The following is a 9,146-nucleotide window of genomic DNA, read 5'->3' as shown; positions in this document are numbered from 1 at the left end:
ATTATTTAATGTCTATTTGTCTATCAAAGTGTTTCCCTTAACAAATCACCTACCTCCAGCCATGAAAACATGCAATCAGAGAAACTAATCTTTAATCTCTTAAGAGTCCATTCGGCCCTTTGTATTTTATTTTCGGCAAAAAGATTTGTAAGAACTTTTTAGTTTTGCTTCTTTGCTTCCCGGTAGATATCAGGAATTTGAAATAAAAGGGAGGATGAGAAAAAAGTCTCGTTACTCCCTGCAACGAGCGAAAAGCGTTCTTGTGAGGAAAAAAGATCGTAGATTGGATCCGGAGGTATCAATTTTCAAAAGGATCAATTAGATAGCCGGGAGTTTGTCGGAAAGCAGACAATATCGTTAAAGGTAAGGAAATAGTAATGGAAATATCGAAACAGATGAAACATTCTTTAGTAGATTGGTATGTAACAATATATAATTTACGTATCAAAAGTACATACATTTTATAATTTGATACTTTAATTGCTATTTTTTTTTAGTATTTTAAAAGAAATATTTCCATACCAAAGAATTGTATTAAATATTAAAAGGGAAAATCCCAGTGACTGGCTGTATATTATAGTTTAAAAAAACTTACAATTATGTAAAAATTTGGTACTACTACTGATGTATAAAGGTATACATTTATGATAAAAAAATCGGTTGCCTGTAAAGTCGGTTTTACGGGCGAAGATTTTACGTGACAACGTCTTTTTCTCGGTAGAATATTTATTGATATGAATATTATTAAATTGCACAATAGGAACAAGGAATTGAATGAAAATAAGAATTGCACAAATTTTAACTATAGAAATATATTTTGTTTACTAAAACATTGTACATGTAAACTTAAACTTAACTAATTTCCAACGCGCCTAATTCTCTAGTGCTGCGCGCGCAGCGGACCGATCATGTTTGAGTGGGAGAGAGACGCAAGGCATTCGCCGATCCGGCGGGCCTCTCTCTCGTTCGGTGACTCATCGTAACAGACGTAAGCGGGCGTTACACTTTTTCATGAGTGACTCCGAGCCACAACCTAATTTAAGACGTTGTCACGTCAAAAAATATCCGTTTCGATCTTTTTAAACTATCATCATGGAGGTGACCAGCTGACAATAACAACAACTTAGTCAAAAATTAAATTGATAATATTATCGTCAACAGAAAATATAGATGTTCTCTAATAATGTATGCTCCTAAAGTTTTGGGAAAAATTTGAAAAGCATATAACTCTGACCACAGTAATCTTATATTTTTATTAAATTATTTAACAATTTAACTTAACTATCCTTATTATAAATCAAAATTCAAATGACAGACAAGGGACCATTATTTTCGATTTGCCTAATAATTCCCCTGACAAGTTGCATCATCCTTTGGACGACCTCGGCGTCAATTTCTCTAATTTTTGTATATATGCGGCGTCTTAACGGATCCTGATTTTGTGCTTCCCATCCGTTATTATAGACTTTCCGACTTAATATTGCCCAGAACTCTTCAATTGGATGACCCTGAGGTAGGTTGGGGGGATTGTCTGCTTTCGGTACAAAGGTAATGTTGTTAGTTTCGTACCAGTCCCTTGTGATCCTCGCGTAATGACACGAAGCAAGATCTGGCCAAAAGGCTATTTGATCATTTGCATGATGTGTGTTCACAAACTGAAGCAATTTTGAGAGACATATTTGAATATAAATATTTGCGTTTAAGGCTTCGCCTCGAACAACACCAATGTAGGGCTGTGAGATAAAGCCAGCCTCAGAAATTGCACACCATACCAAAATTTTGTCCTTAAATTTTTTCTTACTTTTGAATTTTATTTCATCAGGTACATTTTCGTAATCGTTCGTGTAAAACCCATCGTTACCCTTCATCTCAGAGTTGGACAAAGTAAAATATTTTTCATCGTCCATCACGATCAACTTGTTGACGAAATGCACTCACCTTAACGCTCGGCAACATCTCGGAATTCTCTCTAATTGATCCTCTGTGTATTTTGGAGCTTTTCTTCTTTTCCGGTGGATATTATTGTTACTCGATAGGGTCCTGTATACTGTAGTCTTTCCAACATGAAATCTTCTGGTCAGGTTTCGCTGTGAGACCCCAATTTTGTTCTTAGCTGCTTCAATCAGTCTTGCCTCTGGTTCAAAATCCGCGGTCGGCCACTTTTACGCAAGTTAACACATGGTATCCCTTCTTCACATTCTCTGATTGTGCGATAAATTGTCGATTTGCTTTGGCGGGTGTTGGAGAAGAGTGGTATAAGTCTAAATTTTAAGTTTCGAGAAAAACGCAATTATAGTTTTTTCAAATTTAATGTTGTTGTTACGGATACAAATAAGGTATTTTCGTTAAACAATTTTTGGAAATGGCTTTGAATTTGTTGGATTAAAATAGATCTACTAGTAAAAAGGACTTAGTTGTACAATTTTTAAAAAAAAATATGACTTATATCACTTTTCACAATCATTAACAAAAAAAATGTGAAACTGAAAAGTTTTATGTTTACTTAAGGGGGTACATTTGTGGTCAAATACAACGTAAAAGTTTATTTAATTTTTAAAAATTTCAATTTCTGTGTGTACACTCTCCTCGTCACTACTATTTTCATCCTCGGGTAACATATTTGGTATATCCTCCTTCGTAGTTAAATTTCTATAAAAATCATGAAATGTTTCTGAAATATAAGGCAATAGCTCTACCAAGTTCTTTTTTTTATCGATGTTTATTGGATTGTGACCTTTATATGACAGAGGAATTTTTATGTTTTTAGGCCACGTATTACCTTTTCTTAAAAAACATACGCTTTTAAATGGTTCGTCTACATTTAAGCTACTTTTGTATTCAAGGACACCAGGATTCTGTGAAAATCTCAACCATTTCATTTGTTTCCACATGACTTTTTCTCCTAAGTTGTAAATTTTTCTTTGTTGAAGGACATTCTTATACAAAGAAGAAAACTCAAGAAAATCCGATCTGCACATTTCAGTAACTAAAAAAGTTCGCTTATTTCCACATAATCTTACCAAATTCATCCAGTCTCTTGGGTGTTCTATCGAACAGGGATATCTTTTCTTTTTTTTCTCTATGATTGCGTGATCTGAATCACACTCCATGTGGGTGTGACTAGGAACGAGAAATTTGTGGTTAATGTATGATAGATTGGGATTCTCTTTTAAAACCATCATGAACATTGCAGGTAGAAAAGAGTTCTTGTTTTGTCCTGCACACGTATCAGAATATAAGGTGATCTCCTTTATTTCAGGTGAAATATGTGAAATCTGCTTGTATAAGCATGACGCAATCTGATTTGCACCCCGTCCAGCTAGGCCCTCATGCCACATAAAATACATTGCTTGATTATCATTAAATCTATGTAATGTTAAATTAAAGGTCCACAACTGCCTTTTATAGAATGCTATTGAAGTCTAAAGATCAGGTGTGGGGAGACACTGTTGCAAATCAAACGTATAAATGATTTTTGATTCATTTTCTAACGCAGTATTTTTATCTATACGCTTAGCCTCATAAGCGTTTGATGCTTCTTGTTGGTGATTATCAAGAAGATTTTGAATTTATTGCATTTTTTGTGCATCAGGAGCATATGATATTTATCGCATGTAGCGCAGGTATCCTTTTTAGGCTGTTTGATTTTTATTTCCATGGAATGGAATACTTCTTGATATTTGAATTTCGATACTGGGGTTTTCTCGTGAGGTAGCCATTTTTTGTATTCTTCAGAAGCCTATTTTTATGTTTTTTGTTTTCTAATTTACATTTTGTGGTTTTCTTTCCGTCTGTTGTTATAAGCCTAGCTATAAAAGACACGCGTTTGTTAAAGCTCGCTAAAGACCAATATTCTTTGAAAATTTCCTGTCGTTTTTCTTCAGTTATCCTGTCTTTGCATTTTAAGAGGCAAATTAATAGCTCCTGATATGTCCGTGCTTTTATAACCTTCCCACTGTTCGTGGTGTACGATAACCCAAGGTTTCTGTTCTGCTTTCGTTCCTCACGAATTAGCCTAGTTTCATTTTTTAGCGATTTTCGTCATGGTTAATTTTTTAAGATTATTATCATTCATGTCATTATCGGAGTCGGTATTATTTTCTTGTATATAATCTGGGTCCGCGTCACTATCATCAAACGCCTCCTCATTACCTGGATATTCCAGATAACCTTTGTCGTCGTCATCAATCCCACCTACTTGATCAATAACTTCTTCCAAAGTCTTTCGAACATTCGGTTCACAGAAGGACAGTGAAGGTGCAGGACTTGATATATTATCTTCATCTGCTAAGACAGGTTCTTCAAGGAAAACACCCGCATTGCCCATCATGGAATTTTCATCTAAAAACCCAGATTAATATCAAATTTTTGAAAAACTAATAAATTTTGTCAATTTTTTTTCCAGAAAAATGAAATTGTCACGCCAAAATTGGTTTTTACTTTTTATGGAAATTCGGTCCCCTCTAGAGAAAACCGAAAATATATTATTTTATGTATAAAATGATAAGAAATCTGAAATTGGAATTGAGTATGTAAGCTAAGCATCAACTTTTACATACATTAATTTTTAAAATTTTTAGAGATACAAATTAAAGTAACGCCACTGGTTAAAGTTAACCAAAAACAATAGGCATATTCACCAAGTTATAGTTGAGTTGCATCTAGAAAACTTTTACGCAAAAATAAATGTTGTTAATCTAGTATGTCGTATAAAAAATAATGATATTACTGTTTTAATTATTATTGTACAGATAAATAAACAATTATTACCTTGGAGGTCTCCAGTATTTACATTATCTTCTTCCAACAGTTTGAAAATCAATTTGCTTCTTTGAGATGCCATAACCTCTAATTTTTATTTCTCACGGCTATTACTAAATAATCTCGAACAGGAATTGATGTTATATTACAACTAGGTGAGGTATACTATCAAACACATAAAGATAGGACGTCTAAGGTGGGTAGGCCATGTTATGCGGATGGAGCAAACCGACCCAGCTAGAAAAACGCTCCTTGATAGACCTATTGGTCAAAGAAGAAGAGGAAGACCCAAAACAAGATTCCTAGATAACATCGATGAAGACATGAGAAATATGGAAATACGTGCTTGGCGGAGGAAGGCGATGGATAGGGACGACTGGAGAAAAATTCTTGGGGAGGCTAGGACCCACACAGGGTTGTAAAGCCAAAATGATGATGATGAGGTATACTATCACTACACTACTTATTACATTTCTCTCGAATACTTAAAGCTCATTTAAAAGGTCAAAACAAAAGTGGATAAAACCAACAGTAACACACGTGTAGTACTAAACCGCAAATGACAGACAAGTCGATTGAGCGGGAACAAAGCGGTCATTATTTTAATAAGGAAAAGCGAGGTAAGTCGACCTAAAACTGCACAGTTTGAATTTCTATTGCCGTAACTTCTAGTATATCTCAACATATATCATCAGTTTTCAATTTTGGAGTTAAAACATTTGTGATATGTCAACATATAATGTGTTTCCCTATATTTTTTAATGAGAATAGTGATATATTTTTACATATACCTTTATTCACAATCATATTTTACCAATAACTTTTGATATATTTGCACTTGTATCACTATTCACAAATATTAATCATAAAATTATATAGGGAAGACTATTATAACTAGAGTTATTTCAGTTTTCTCTATAATTTTTTTTCCTGTCTGGCAGATGGAGGCAAAACAAATAGTACTAGAATATTTATAACATTTTTCACTATATTAAATAATATTAAAAATACTTATATCATGTAACGCAAACAAATAACACCTGCTTGCCTATTAAATTGACTTATATCACTTCACCCTATCAAAGATATATGCATTTGAAAGTGGTATCTATGTTTAACTCATTTTTTACATTTTTCGACTTATATCACTTTTCCCCAACACCCGCCTTATGTTTTGATCTCGATAAATATTAACAATATCTCGTTTCGACATTCGCCCAACCATATTATAAACACCTCGACGAATATCAATTTTATAAGATATTTTGCAGAGCACAAACCAAAATATTCTGCTTTGTTTATTAAATGTCAATAACTGATGACATTTCAATATCATGGCCTTCTTTGTTAAATGCATTTTGCTTCTCAATCAGACCAGGTGAAATTTTTCCCAAAACTTTAGGACCATACGTTATCACCCAAAACTTATCAAGAAGCGGACATATTTTCCAATTACAATCCGGTTATTTTGTCGATAAGAGTGAAACTAAAGAATATAAAGCATCCTATCTCCAAGAAAATCATGGATACATGGCGGCTCAAACAAGACAACACAAAATGCGGAAACGAATCATGTGTTGCTTGTGTGAGTCCATTTTAAATAGGTAAGAGAAATAAAATTAGACTAACACAATAAATTTAATTTTACTACCAAAATGACCGGTTTCGCTTTCTAAACTTTGTCAAGCATCTTCAGGTCAAACGGTACAAAGTAAATTAAATGTTGAAATTATAAAAAGCCCATATTAGGGTGCTGTCTTATAAAGATATAGATCAGAAAAGGGTATAGTAATTGTGACAATATTACATGTCTGTGTTTATTAATATGCATAAAATTGATTTAGCAGACAAAGTGAAAACCCACAAATTGGTAAGAGATAATCTATTGAATTGTAATAAATTAGTAACAAACAAAATACTACTTACATGCCGATACAAGAATTTTTAGATAATGATTCGTGATACATAGTCGTTGGATGGGTCGTTTTGGTAGTAAAATTAAATTGATTGTGAGCGAGTCTAATTTTATTTCATTTACCTATGCGGAAACGAAATTTAAAATAAACGAAAACTTAAGAAAAGCCAAAGAAGATAATTCAGAAACTCTAACTATTGACCAAAAGTGGGGAAAAATTCAACATACCCTTGTGTCGGTTGGGAAAGAAACCTTTAAATCACTTGGGGAAAAAATCGCCCTTTCAATTCTACGAATATTGTGTACACGATGGTCTTTTATCCATGATAGTTAATATCTAATTTATTTTGTTTAACTAATTTTATTTTTTTTTTTTTAATTTTAGGTCGAAGAAACAAACCGTTATGCCCTGCAGTGTCAGGAAAAAATCACAAAAAAAGCGCACATATTACCGCGTGCATACATACCGCGCATACATAGTTATAGCCAACCTTCAGTAATCGAGAAGGCACCTTACGAAGAAGGGTATAGGTATGTGGATGAGATTATGTCATTTCCATCTTTTCATTCGTATTGGCCAAAGAATGATTTTTATGTGAATAATATCATAAAAGTAATGTCAAGGAATCGCCTTCAGTTATTGTGGAGAAAGCTGCATTTCAACGATAATTCAGGAACAACAGATAACCGTTTGCAGAAGATTGTAACCTTGGTTAGTAGACTGAACGATAAGTTCAAGGCTGACAGCGTTCCAAAGGAAAACGTATGCATTGACGAAACTTTAGTGCCTTTTCAAGGGCGGCACAAATTTGGGATAACATTATTTAAACTTTGTCTGAAAGGTGGTTATACCTACGATTTTAACGTATATTGTGGAAAAGAACCTACTGAAAGTAGCACCGTACCAACAAATGTAGTGATGAAACTTATGGATGGACTGCATAACAAAGTACACTTACGATTGATAACTACTACGGTTCTGTCACACTTGCACATGAACTCCTACACCGAAAAACTTATATGATTAGTACGCTACGTGCAAACCGCCAATATAATCTCAAAAACGTCATTTCCAAAAAATTAGAAGTAGGTTAACATGTAGCTGAAAGCAATTCAGGCATGGTTGTTCAGAAGCGAGATGTGCTGATGATTAGTACCAAATTCGCTGACGAAATGGTGACAATGCAGAAAGCACGCCGTGATGTTGTAAAGCCAAATAATGTCATCGAATATAATAAATATAAAAGCTTCATTTATATATCAGATCAAATGAAAAGCTGTAGTTCGCCAATACGTAAATCAATAAAATGGTACAGAAAATTATCGATGGAGCTCTTGACTGACACAGCACTTATAAATGCCTAGTATCAAAACATTTATAATGAAAGGATGACGATTACAAAATTCAAGGAAGAGGTAATAAGGGACCTTTTAGGAGATTTTATTGTCACACCAGTCATTATGGAAAATAGTCACAAACTCAGCGCTGTTGTTCGTGCAGGCAGAAGACGATGTACAACATGTTACGCAAAAATTGTAGAAGAGGAAGGAATGCAAGTAGAATTTAACAACAGAGGAAAGCAACCAACACCTCATTGACATGTGATTGCTGTAAAAAATTCTATTGCCTTGGCTGTTTTTTTGTCGTACATTCCGTAACAAAAAATTAAATTAGTACTTTAGATTACGTTTCGTTTTATGATAATAAAGCTTATTTTGCCTAAAATATGTTCTTACTATGAATATATAACAAAAACATATATAACTACGCAATTGTTACTTATAAATATTATGGGCCATGTGAGTCCTCGTTGACATCTCAGAAGCACAGGCCAAGTATGCTTTCTAGACCATCTGGCCGGGCTCAAAATGTCCCCGTGCATTTTAAATGAGTTCTAGAAGCCGCTGTTGAGCTACATAGCATTTTCTGACGACCTAGCGCGTGAGTCCACATTTGCATCACGCAGCCCGTATATAACTTTTATGTGTGAGTCCGTGTTGGCACTTAACCTGTTAATATTAGTTTTTTGTACCTATTTACACTTCTTGTGCCGTGAAAGCATATCCTGGATCAGATGTGGCCTCAGATCACAATCCACTTATAGCCAAGATTACACTGACTCTTAAAAATATTAAAAGACATCAAAGAATTTTTACAATAGACACAAGAAAACATAAAGAACCTAAAGTAAAAGAATGCCTCCAACATGAACTGCATGTGAACTGCAACAAATTGTAAACACAAACACCAATGATATTGACGAGTACTGGAATCGACTAAAAGATGGTCTACTGAAACCCTGTAAAGAAATACTAAATACTTTAGACTACTAAAAAGAAAAATACTTTGAAGAGCAATGCAAAGAGATGGAAGTCTTCAAAATAAATATGATCTGTTTAACCTACACCAGAAAGTCAGAGAACTGGCAGGACTAAGAAAACAAAATCCCACATGTGCAATTCTGGATAG

General features: G+C 34.0%; 1 pseudogene; it reads right to left on the bottom strand.

Moving 5' to 3' along the window:
• Positions 1 to 2,528: 2,528 nt before the first annotated feature.
• On the bottom strand, positions 2,529 to 4,921 carry LOC140433982 (uncharacterized; annotated as a pseudogene).
• Between the last annotated feature and the right edge of the window lie 4,225 nt (positions 4,922 to 9,146).

The sequence above is a fragment of the Diabrotica undecimpunctata genome, chromosome 2 (genome assembly GCF_040954645.1).
Source record: "Diabrotica undecimpunctata isolate CICGRU chromosome 2, icDiaUnde3, whole genome shotgun sequence".
Classification (NCBI taxonomy): Eukaryota; Metazoa; Arthropoda; class Insecta; order Coleoptera; family Chrysomelidae; genus Diabrotica; species Diabrotica undecimpunctata.
Note: the sequence above shows the minus strand (reverse complement) of the source record. Positions and strands in the feature narration are given on the sequence as shown.